Source organism: Mirounga angustirostris, unplaced genomic scaffold (genome assembly GCF_029215605.1).
Source record: "Mirounga angustirostris isolate CCGP_5_RB_7025 unplaced genomic scaffold, mMirAng1.0.hap1 SCAF_3, whole genome shotgun sequence".
In the NCBI taxonomy this organism is placed as follows: Eukaryota; Metazoa; Chordata; class Mammalia; order Carnivora; family Phocidae; genus Mirounga; species Mirounga angustirostris.
Window position 1 is genome coordinate 67,359,382 of NW_026991711.1, and position 13,646 is coordinate 67,373,027.

Below are 13,646 nucleotides of genomic sequence, written 5' to 3' on the forward strand. Positions count from 1 at the left end.
GAATGAAACTAGACCATTTCCTTACACCACACACAAAAATAGATTCCAAATGGTTGAAAGACCTCAATGTGAGACAGGAGTCCATCAAAATCCTAGAGGAGAACACAGGCAGCAACCTCTTCGACCTCATCCGCAGCAACTTCTTCCTAGAAACATCGCCAAAGGCAAGGGAAGCAAGGGCAAAAATGAACCATTGGGACTTCATCAAGATAAAAAGCTTTTGCACGGCAAAAGAAACAGTCAACAAAACCAAAAGACAGCCGACAGAATGGGAGAAGATATTTGCAAATGACATATCAGATAAAGGGCTAGTATCCAAAATCTATAAAGAACTCATCAAACTCAACACCCAAAGAACAAAGAATCCAATCAAGAAATGGGCAGAAGACATGAACAGACATTTTTCCAAAGAAGACATCCAAATGGCCAACAGACACATGAACAAGTGCTCAATATCGCTCGGCATCAGGGAAATCCAAATCAAAACCTCAATGAGATACCACCTCACACCAGTCAGAATGGCTAAAATTAACAAGTCAGGAAACGACAGATGTTGGCAGGGATGCGGAGAAAGGGGAACCCTCCTACCCTGTTGGTGGGAATGCAAGTTGGTGCAGCCACTCTGGAAAACAGTATGGAGGTTCCTCAAAAAGTTGAAAATAGAGCTACCATATGATCCAGCAATTGCACTACTGGGTATTTACCCCAAAGATACAAAAGTAGGGATCCGAAAGGGTATGTGCACCCCGATGTTTATAGCAGCAATGTCCACAATAGCCAAACTGTGGAAAGAGCCAAGATATCCATCGACAGATGAATGGATAAAGAAGATGTGGTATATATACACAATGGAATATTATGCAGCCATCAAAAGGAATGAGATCTTGCCATTTGCAATGACGTGGATGGAACTGGAGGGTATTATGTTGAGCGAAATAAGTCAAAAAGAGAAAGACATGTATCATATGACCTCACTGATATGAGGAATTCTTAATCTCAGGAAACAAACTGAGGGTTGCTGGAGTGGGGGGTGGGGTGGGAGGGATGGGGTGACTGGGTGATAGACAGTGGGGAGGGTATGTGCTCTGGTAAGTGCTGTGAATTGTGCAAGACTTTTGAATCTCAGATCTGTACCTCTGAAACAAATAATACAATATATGTTAAGAAAAAAAAAGAAGAAGAAGGTAGCAGGAGGGGAAGAATGAAGCAGGGGAAATCGGAGGGGTAGACGAACCATGAGAGACGATGGACTCTGAAAAACAAACTGAGGGTTCTGGGGGGGAGGGGAGTTGGAGGATGGGTTGGCCTGGTGGTGGGTATTGAGGAGGGCACGTTCTTCATGGAGCACTGGGTGTTATGCACAAACAATGAATCAGGGAACACTACATCTAAAACTAATGATGTAATGTATGGGGATTAACATAAGAATAAAAAAATAATAATAAAAACAGTTTTAGATTTACAGAAAAAAAAAAGGGCTTTGAAAACAGCTAAGTATTATAGATATTGTTGAGTGATATTAAAGAATACAAAAGAAATTCCATACAGACATCGTGATATCAGGGCCCTATTTCTTTAGGGAGAATTGGGCATTCACCAAACAACTTGAGGAAAATGGGCAAGCAGACAGAAAAGGCAAAATTACATGATAATGACATGAATGCTTCTCATTTACTTAAGTACATATGCACATTACATACACAAAGTTTTCAATTGATCCTTACAACTGTGGGACAGAGTTGTTAGTCTCCATCCCCCAACTGTGACACATTTATTGTACCATGCCCTGTTACATGCTTTATGTGTTGTGAGGATCATGATATTCTTACAGATAAACAGTGAGGTAGATACTATTATTCTTTTCATTTTAGAGACAGGGAAACTGAGGCATGGAGCAGCTAAGAAACATGCCAAGTTAGACAGGTAGTTAGTACTTCCAGGTAAGTTAAGAATCCAAGGAAATGGCCTCCACAGTGCTACACCACCATTGTGTGCAGGAGCTGAGGTTCAAAGACCAAAAGGACCTTCCAAGACAGCTCAGTTAGTAAGTAAATAAGCAAGGGAAGATTCCATACTAAGACATGGGTCTTTTGACCTTTGGTCCAGCAATCAAAGACCACATGCTGCAGATAATCATTTAGCTCTATTTCTCCTCAATTACACATTTTTAAATAAAAAGGAATTGATTAGAGGAGTTAAACATTTACAGTTACACATATTTACTTGGATAATTTAGGGCCTAAATCTGAAAATCATAGAAAGACCTACATTATATTTGAAAACTCCACTAACTAACAATTTGTAGCCACTCCTTCGTCTTCCAGATTCCTCCCCATTATTGACTGTTCACCTACCCTGGAATCTGCGTGTTGCAGGCATTTGTGTATATAACAAATTTTGTCATAAGCCAAAATCTCTGTAGCTTTTCGTCATTTGTTGGCTTCCTTCCTGGCTAGTCTCTTCTCATCTTCTTGAGCAAATTCCTAAACAAATGCACAGCTCAGCTCTGGTTTCACTTGGACTTAAGAACACTTTGTTTCCTTCACAGGAGAAGACTTCAGCTAATCCCAGAAAAGGCCTCAGTTCCACCATGGACTAGTTCTCTGAGTACTCAGGGCTGTTACATCATTTCATTTCGTCTGCCAAAGGCTGAGAAAAGAGAACATAAGGGCCACCCTTCCCTCAGGCACAGAAGATTAATGTCTGTCAGAAGTCAATCTCTCAGTCACTCCTCCAGTGAGCCCCCAAGTTGCTGTTTCTTCCTGACAGGGGAAAAGTTCCTGCTTCACTACCAGGAAGAAACAGATTTGCAAGTTGGGAGGAAGCATGTCCCAGAAAGAGCAAACAGGCTTAGTAATCTATCAGGAATGATACCCACTCACAGAGGTGCTGAGAGAAGCAAGAGAAATGCTCTATGGGAAGGGTTCTTGACAGTTCTGGTCTAAATAAATTGTTCTTAAATAAGGGGGCCAGGATTGATTGGAATTTTGGCCCACTATTTAATGATTTTGAGACCTCGGGTATGTCATTTAACTTTGCTGATCCTCAGTTTCATCGAGTAGTTTGGTTCAAAACCATTAACAAACATCTACTGAGGGTTAGTGTTAATTCACCAAATACTCATTAAGTACCTATCATAAGCAAGACTCGTGTTTGTTCCTGGGAATACAGCAGTGAATAAATTGGCCACCATCTCTGCTCCAAAGAGATAGATTATGGTCTAGAGCTAGGCAATCTATAAAAAGGTGAGGGGAAATGCCTGATGATAAGAGGCCTTTCAGAATTCAGTGAAACAGGGTAAGTAAAGCATGTGTCATACAGTGGGCACTCAATATATAATATAGTCACTGTCAAATCTTTAGAGATTTGCATATATAAAAATTGAATCAATTACAATAGCTTCAGTAGGATCTTACTGAAAAGTTTAGCCTGTTCTTAGACAGGAACCCTCTTATTTAAGGGGATGAGAACCCTTTTCATCAAAAGTGTAACATGAAAACCACATCCGAATTAAGTATATTCATGTTTGTAAATATGGGGCACCTAATTTTTTTGTCATTCTCTCCATTTTCCATTTTGCATACATTTAGTACTTTTGAAATCTGACAATAGGCTTGGGCTTTCCCAGAGGGAAGAAACTACAAAGGCTGAAAGCGATAATATCCCAGCAGCTAACGTGGGCTGCAATGAATACACAATGGCATTTTAGAAATGGCCCCGCAGGACTCACTCAGTAATGGCCTAGTTGGGCTAGACCCTCTCAACTAAAGGCCAGGCCTCATCGAGCAAAAATGAAAAAGGAAATTGAGGCAATTTTTCAGGTAATTTAGGGGGAAAGCACTTTCATCTCAATTCTCGAGGTACAATGATCAGCACAAATCTCTGCCCTGGCAGTGGAGACCTGGCCATTGTGGAGCCAGGGCTGAGTCAATCATTCAGGAAGTGAGGGCTTCTGGCTGAAGGGAGATAATCAGAAGGAAAGCACATTCTTGTGGAGCATAAGATCTGGATGGCCACTCTATCCACTGCACCAATTTGTCTTCTAGGTGCAAGTGACCAAACCAACAGCCCAGTTTTGCTCTCAGAACATGTTTAATTAGGGCACCTGGATGGCTCAGTTGGTTAAGCGACTGCCTTCAGCTCAGGTCATGATCCTGGAGTCCCGGGATCGAGTCCCGCATGGGGCTCCCTGCTCGGTGGGGAGTCTGCTTCTCCCTCCGACCCTCCTCCCTCTCATGCTCTCTGTCTCTCATTCTCTCAAATAAATAAATAAAATCTTAAAAAAAAAAAAGAACATGTTTAATTATATTAATTCATATGGAATTTTTCTGGTAGTTATTGTCTTCACTTTAAATGCAGCCTAGAGGGACGCCTGGGTTGCTCGGTCAGTTAAATAAGGGTCTGACTTCGGCTCAGATCATGATCTCAGGGTCCTGGGATTAGTACCCTCCCCAATGTCAGGTCCCCTTTAAGGGCTCCCTGATCAGAAGGGAGTCTGCTTCTCCCTCTCCTCTGCCCCTCCCCAACACCCCGCTTGTGCTCTCTCTGTCTCTCTCTCAAATAAATAAATAAAATCTTAAAAAAAATAAATGCAGCCTAGAATTTATTTCTGAACCCGAAGGACAGTGAGCATGCAAAGTCAGAGAGGTAGGCAAATAGCTGCACAGCAACCATAATAAAAACTCTACAGAAAAACAGCATCCTCTTTTCCACATTGTTTAGTTTCAGGAATTTTTAAAAACAGGGAGGTATTAATTTATGATGTATCCCTACATCACACAAAGCACCAGGTTTAGACAACTACAACTAGAATAGTTAGGGTTTCTTAAATGCAAATGCTCCATCTTCAACAATTTCACATCCTATTTAAGACAATGGCTCAACCAATTTAAAGTCACCTGTTGCCAAAGAGAATTTGTTACGAAGGCTGGTCTGCTTTTCTTCCCTCTTTGTACTTAGTTAGCCCAGGTCACTGGTGAAATCTCAGCGTGACCACCACTTCTACAGAGGAACAATTTTCAAGCCACAGATCCTGCATAGCTCTCTCAGGATGCATATCATTAATTTGAATTATTATCTGATTAATATATTTCTCCCCCTTGTAGACTAAAAATGCCATGAGGAAATGGAGTTCATTTTTGCTAAAAGTTGCATTTACCGTCGCTGCCATGATGCCTGCTGCAGAGTGTTGCTTAGTAAATCTGTCAAATGCTTAAAGACTAAAAAAAGAAAAAAAAAAAAAAGAAAGAAAAACAGCATCCTCCCTGGGCTGCCAACCAAAATTGCATCAGACAATTTTGAAGGCACTGAGAACTTGTTTTCATTAGTCTTCCCTAACTGTGTTTCTCTGGCAGGATGTTTACTTCCTGCTCAGACGGAGAAATTGTACCAATTCATTAAAAAATAGATAAATAATCCCCCCACCCCACCCCCACATACTTGGTAACTACTTCTTCACCATAATGTCCAGCCTCCAGGAATAATTTTGGCAAGCTGAGCTCTGGCAGCAAAGGGAGAGTATGGTTATAATGTCCACTATCATGGCTCTGCCTTTTCTGGGCTACAACATTCAGTTACTTCAGATAAATCACAATGGATTATACGTTAACCAATGAGGAACACGTTGTACAGGGAAAAGTGTGACTTTGAAGATAAAAAAGATTCTAAGAGATTGACTCTGTCACTTACTGTGTGATTTTTGGTGAAATACCCAACCTCTCTGAACTTGTTTCCTTACCTACCCATGGATATCAATGGGTTTTAATTTATTAACTTAAGTAAAGCCCAATCACAGGGCTTGGATAAAAACAAGTATGTAGTACGTGTACCTTCCCTCACACCTAATACAAATATCTTTTTCTCTTTTCTCTTTTCTAGAATTCAATGTGTGGACCAGAGTCCAAAATGTAGATCCAACATCCTGATGCTGAAGCAGAATTTGGTACAAGGCAGCTCTAACTCAGACTTCACCCTAATTGAATTAAACTGAAGTTGATTTATCTTAGCAGGTGGTCTCTTGAGAGAGGTGAAATAAGCCAAAAACTATAGACTGAAGCTCCAGATGCTGTATTAGATATGGTTTCCCTCAGCTGCTACTCATTTCCTCTCCACTTCCAAATAGTCCAACAGTATCGAAGCCGAAGTCTGAAACAGCTGCTATGCTTTTCATTTCTCAACTTAATTTTAGAAGCCTTGGTCAAACAACTATTAAGCAGTAGGAAAAATTTCGTGCAGTGGATGACATTTTGCTTATTTGTTTTGATATTATGTTCATCATAAAATCAATTTATGCATATGAAGGAATGAAAACAATACAAGAAATCGAGAGGTAAAAAATGAAAGCTTTCTATACTCCTGTGCCCTTCCCCTTCTCCCCAAACTTCACACCACACACACAGTGGATTTGGAGGCTGACTTCCGGATGGAGGAGGTGACACATTGAATTGAGTGGATTCTATTCCTCTGGAAGACAACTTCACCATTCACAACACTTGGGAGATGGTTGTAATGGAAAGTCATCTCTTATCTTTATATTGGCCATGGCTACCTTGAGGGGCTCTGACAGCCACTCTGTAACTGCCATACAAACCCTTGCAAATATGCCCTTTAGTTATGTTGAAGTCAAATTTAGTACTCCATTGAAAATATCAAAGTATTTTTATTACTAAATATTAGTGGACAAGATCTTTCCAATTCCTAAATTTCTCATGGTTCTTTTGAGAGTTATCACAAAAAAATAATAGCAATGACTTTTTCAACCCACACAATATTACTCAATTCACTGAAACAATAAAATCAAACAGGCTCCCAGTCCTTTATAGAGGCTGAACAAATAACTGAGGTATTAAAAGAAATTGCTTCAATTCTGTATCTATTACATACACATAATGCATATGAAGAAATTCCTGCAATAGTCTTCCTATGGATTTTTCTGTCTTCATTGGGCCACTCCAGTTGACTCCATCTTGTTCATGAAATATCTCCCTAAAGCAAAATTGTAAAGATGAAAAAGTTTCTACTCAAAAACCATCATGAGAGACTATGGACTCTGAGAAACAAACTGAGGGTTCTAGAGGGGAGGGGGGTGGAGAGATGGGTTAGCCTAGTGATGGGTATTAAAGAGGGCACGTACTGCACGGAGCACTGGGTGTTATATGCAAACAGTGAATCACTTCATCAAAAACTAATGATGTATTGTATGGTGATTAACATTAACATAATAAAAAAAACATCATTGGTTTGGGTGCTCATTCATTTTGTAAGTGATGGGGATCACTCAAAGGAAAGTTCAAAGGCCTGTCATCCAAGGCTCTTTTTAGCCCAAGCCAATGTATATTTCCAGATTCTTCTTCCCCAATCACTCACATGCCATGGACTTGCAGGCACAAAGTGGACTGCTTCTACAACATTCTCCCACCATCCTTGCCTCCACATCTGGACTGTGATGACTTATTTTATATACTAGGAATGCTCTTTTTTCTGTGTCTGAGATATCATATTTATCTCTATCAGAAATAAAAGTATTTTCCAGAACAATAATAAAAACAAAATGACCATAGCCACTCCTGCTGTAAACGATGGTGTGGGAATAATGAGGGGTAGTAGAGTAGCACTGACAACATCCATATTCAAAGACAGTCCTACCAAAGCATTTGAGCTGGCCTAGATTAAGAAAAATAAAACAAACAAACAAACAAAAATCACTGCCATTTCAAGGCTCTGTGCTGCGGAAATAGTCCTAGAAGAGAAGCCTCTGGTTTCATAAAGTACTTTATGATCTGTGTGCACCTAAAGTCACTTGGAATTTGGTTTGGGTAGGATGACAGACAATGTTTCTATGTACAAGCCTTGTAGCCTTTTGTTGTCTTCTGAGAGGCAGCCAAAGTACAATAGAGAGAGAAGCTTCATAAGATAACCAGGGGCTGAAGAGAGATTCTCCATGAGAAAGGCCTGGTCATGGAACACAGCTGAAGGACTTTTAATCACAGGGCTTTCTAATACTTACTGTTACATTATTTACAGTATTACATGTAAATTCACCCACCTCCACTTTCTCACCATTTTAGCAAAGTTTATCTACCCCCCAGCCCTGTGTCTGTGGATCCTCAGAGGACGAGAGAAGAATAGAAGGAAAAGTGTGCCCAGCAGAAGAAAATGTTATAGAAAAGAAAGACACATCATCTGCAGTAGGGACTCAGAGCCAGGGTGGCTGGAAGAAAATTAAGAACCCTTGAATCCTGGGAGTTAATGGAAAGGACACTGGGTTCCCCTGACATATGTAATGGGTATGAAACCAGTTTGAGTTAAATCTTAAAGACACAGTAACCCCAGAAAGCTAAAAGATTTCAGTAATATGCAAGCAGGTAACATATGAGCAAAATATCCATTCATGAAAATCCAAATGAAATTTCCTATTACAAACAGAGTAAGTAAAAATTAAGAGAAGATGGAAGGTTACAGGAGAAGATTATCGAAGGACCTGCGTAGCTGGAACAAGAAGAGTGGCTGGTGGCAGGACATCATCTTCAGCCACCCCTGTCACTGCAGCCTGATGAAGCAATGGCATGCTGCCAATCATTTCCCACACAACTCCTGTCCTTGGCTTCCTTTGTGTGGCTTCCATACCCCACTCATTAGAAAAAAATCCCCCGCAGTGGCAGTCCTTGTTGTAAAAGAGAGGGTTTGGGAGAAGGAAGGATTACAGAGATGTAAAAAGCCTCATATTGTGATTGCCCAAATGGATTTCCTCAGTATCTGCTGTTTCAGGTCTAATCCACATTTGTTAAAAGAGAACTTTTTCAGCTGTCGGGCATTATAATAATGATATTCCACCCATGTTTCCCTTTATATAAAGAGGGTGTTAAATATGTATTAGACACAGGTGACTCAAAAGTCTTAGCTGTGATTAGTCTGTACAAGTCAAGTTTTCTAATCAAAATGAAATTTTAGCATATCTTTGGAGTTCTTAAAACTCCAGGTTCCCTAGTCCAAACCTTTTGTTTTATACATGAGGAAATAAAATCAAAGCCCAGGGGCAGAGGATTTGATTTTTCATTCTCATTCTATTATAAACATTGGGTTTACCTAAAAGTAACAATCTCACAAATAGAACCTACACACTCAGAACCTACTCAGTACTTACACAGTTGTGATCCATGATGATGGTGGTGGTGGTGGGTGGTGGTGGTGGTAGTTTCATTATTAACCCAATTCTTCACCCCTGCTCATATCACACCTTTTGCAATGTGACTTTTAAGTTTCTCCAGGAAGAGTAGAGTATATTTCCCTCCCCCTTGGCTTTAAGTTTAGCTGAGTGACCAGCTTCGTCCCATAAATTAAAATGAAAGTGACAGTGTGGGAGCCAGATCTAATCCTGGGCCTTAAGAGTTCTGTGGGTTTCTGCTTGCTGTCCTGGGTCATATTCATCACAATGAGAAGGCCATTTCTTGTGTAAACCCCTGGTCCAAGAAGGATGAGAAACACATGGAGCAAAGCCATCCCATCCCAGCCCACAGTTGCATGGTAAGAAGTGGAGCTGTCCAACAGCCTCAGCCTGAAGCAGAAGCATCCAGCCAAGCCCAACTTGAATCAACAACCTCCTGACAACCTACAGAGGCATGAGCAGTAATAAATGTCTGTTGTTTAAAGCAATTGAGTTTTGGGATGCTTTGTTGTGAGAAATAGCAAACCATACAATGATAAGCCATTCATTACCTCTAAATCCATTTTTTAAAAATTATTTTTAATAGGCTTTAAATGCCAAGTGGGTTATTTTTATGTTGTTTGGCTTTTGGCAGGCATGAGGGGAAAGAAAGAATATCTGCTCTCTTTTTCTCTTTGTTTCTACTTCTACCCATTAAGGATAATAGCCAAAATCCCCACTCTCCACCTAGAAGGGTACTGAAGGTAAGACACAGCTTCTCAGATGCCCACATTGCTCACAAAGGAAAGAACAGTGGTGAATTTTGTAAGAAATTGACATCCACTGAACCATTTTTTGGTGGTCATGCTGATGGTCCCGAAAGCCAGACCTGATTCCACATTTCCTTTTTCACTCTCTGCACTCTGTTAAACATGAGATGCCTCTTCTCTTGAGGTAACTATTCCACTTTATTTTCTGCCTCCAAATGGATGTTTAGGGCAATCTCGAGGTCCTCATTCATCCAGCTGTTCAGGTCCTGGGGTTTTGAGTCTGTACAAACCCAGTAAAATCTCTGGGTATTAGTATTGAGAGTCAGAGCAGAGGGTAAGAAGCTTATTTTAAACTTGACTCTAAGACATGGTATCCATTCCAACTTTCTAGTTCATTCAGCAATTTCCTTTATGTGTTTCCTCCATTGATCGATATCCAGAGGAAAAGAGGGGTTCCTTTCTCTTTCTTCTTTGCAACTCTCTAAATTTAGCTTGTTCTTCAAAAGCTAGTTCTAATCTTGGTCTGTGATTCTCCACAGTGAAAGGAATCTCCACTGCCTCCAAACTGCAATAAACCTAATCTATCTGTACAGCTCATATGGCTTGTGTATAATTAGCTACCTTTTTATGGATTTACATATTATTGCCTCATTTAGCTTATTTGGTCTATATATTATCCTACTTCTGCTTACCTTCCTCAAGGTTAACATAATGCCTTTCCCAGGTAGGTGTTCAACAAACAATTAACTTACATATGAATGATCTATTCTTGTGTATCCATGCCTTTTATCCCACCCAAGAGCAGACTATATAGACAGACTTATAAGTGATGCTTGACTTTGAGGATTTAACACACTGACCAATAATACTGGTTTGTTGTTTTAACAGATATTAGAACTAAAATTGCTCACCTATTGCACAATGTCCTGTGTTTGTTGCTGTCTTCCCTCCTGGCATGTTTCCCTTCTATTTCCCACCTCAACTCCCCCTTTCTTACCTCCCACCACCACCACCACACACACAAGATATCCTCAGAACTAAAATAGTTCTGATTGCACTGCTCTTTCTCCATCTTCCCTAATCTAGCTTGTCTTTAAGGCAATTTTCCTTAATTGTTGACTTATTTAATTTCTTTGAGCCTATGGATTGACTTTCCAGGTTCTATTTACTTGATTTCTTCTACTATACCTTCTTTAAGTAAAAAATAATTAGGCCTCTGATTTTTGTTTGTTTACAAAACAGCCAAAAACTTGCTGGTTCCTACAATTTTACAAACAGAATTAAGAGAAAAGCATCCACTATAGATGGCAGGCTGATGAATGCAGGCTAGGTGAATAGTGACTGGGTTAAATTGCATAGGGTTAAAATAAGCAGTGGTTCTTTTGTGAAAGAAAGAAAGAAAGAAAGAAAGAAAGAAAGAAAGAAAGAAAGAAAGAAAGAAAGAAAGAAAGAAAGAAGAAAGAAAGAAAGAAAGAAAGAAAGAAAGAAAGAAAGAAAGAAAGAAAGAGAGAGGAAGGAAGGAAGGAAGGAAGGAAGGAAGGAAGGAAGGAAGGAAGGAAGGAAGGAAGGAAGGAAGGAGGGAGGGAGAGAAGGAAGAGAAAGAGAGGGAGAAAATTAGAACACTATACTTTAGCATTTGCCAAATCAAGAGTCTTAAGAATTTTAAATGCTCTCTCCCTGACTCTGTCAAGAGACTTATACTGATAAAAGCACCAAAAAATAAAAATCTCTGTCAAATGTGGTACTTGATCTTGTAGACCATTTTGTGCTTGACCTGAAGTGGTCAGTGGAGCATAGCACCGTAAATGGAGGACAGAGAGAGTGACTGTTTACCCAAAATTTGAAGCAAAGGCTGTGTTTGGAAAATACTGGATGGGAAAAATATATTGCCATGGCAACAAATTACTTTTATACTCACATAAAGCAAAAATAGATCTTTCCCTCTCTTCCTCTCTGAGAAGCACATATTATAAAGTACATGGAAGATTAAAGGTGATATGCAGAAACAGCTGCATGAATATATTTTCATTTTTCTTCATTTGGTTTATACTAATGTCAGTATAAATCTGAAAAGCAGAAATAATTTTGAACTGGAAGTATCTCAGTTCCAGAGAGCAGGAGCAGCTTAGGAGAGAAATGTATAATTCAGTCTAAAACTCTATTTTGACTGTAATATAATGATGGCAGAATTGAACTTCTCAAAACAAAATGTTCCTGGCATCAGTCCCCAAGGAAAATAACATTTCTTCATGTATTTTTTTTTTCTTCCTCTTTGAAAAGCCCAAAATGTTTTACTCTTCCCTTTGGCTAACAAAGAAGAATTCTTCAATTTAACTTACATGAGAGGTAAATGATATTTTCAAGAGTCCTTACATCTTTCTTTAAAGTTCTAAGATACGCGCCTCTATGTGATAACAGCTGTGGAACACTAGTGTGGAGACTGTGGAGAAATGAGGAGGAAACAACCCAGTTTGTCCAGCACAGTTCTTGGGACTTGAATCATAAAAAGTCTCCCCACCACTATACCACTCACTTCCCAGGTCAGAGCTCTGTACTAGTTTCCCTGGAAAACACTGACCTTCCCAAGAGAGTAGGTAGTGAAAGTTGAGTAATAAAAGGTAGATGTTTTGGCCTGATAAAATTTTTGTCACCTGTTTTATTTCCCTTGAAAGATTATTTTCAACACTTAACAATAATCTTCATTTCCTCAAAGAAATCTAAAGAAGATCCTTTGTAAAGATCTTTCCCAAATTCTGGGAAACTATTTGATGGGCCATATGAAATTGCCATTTTATGTAGATCAAAAATGGCCAAATATTAGCAATTTCATAGGGTTAAACCTAGTAGATATTTTATGTGTTCATAGGACTTCCCTCTAAAGCACTAAAGCTATTGATAATTATCTTCAAGTTCATCACAACCTTTTTTTTTTTTCTTCCATAGATAAGAGGTGAAAGGCTTTCACATTCAGTGATGGGTTGTATTTCTATACACCCAACTTAATATGCCCAAACCTGAACTCATCACCACCACCCACAACTTAGCAAGCCTTCTATTCTATTTCAGCAATTGGCTCTCCCACATACTTAAACAGAAATCTGGGAGCAATCCTCAATATCTCTCGGTTTCTGTTCTAAGCTCTTAGTCACAGTTTCATCAATTGCAACCTTTCTTCCTCAATCTCAGTGATACCGATCACTGCTATAGCCCAGGATCTTATCACACCTGCATTTGTGCCCTAGTCACAGGAATAGTCTCCCCATTTGCATCTCCTCATTCAAATTCAAGTCCCACTGCTGCCAGAGTAGCTTTTCCAATGACAAATCTAAAATATCCCTCTCATTTAAAAAAAACCTGAGTTCCCCAAGGTCCAGGGATAAACTCAAAATTCCTAAATTATAGCCACCCTGGACTACCCTGTACTTTTAAATTTGTTTTCATTTGCTTATTCTGGTTACTGTTCCTGGAATAGCCCACTCCACCCCAACCTTGTGTATCTTGGAAATCTCTAATCATCATTTAGGGCCAAACTTCAGGGACTGGGGAAAACTCCTTGATCCATTGTCTCTAGTACACAAGAGCCAGGATAAAGAACACTTCTCTTCTGCCTGAGTCTTTTGTACATACCCAGTTATAATGCTTACCACATCCTAGCATCCTAGGGAGTATAACTGTTGCTGTACGTCACCCCATGCTAGCCCACAGATTGTGAGTTTCTTCAGTATACATAGTTC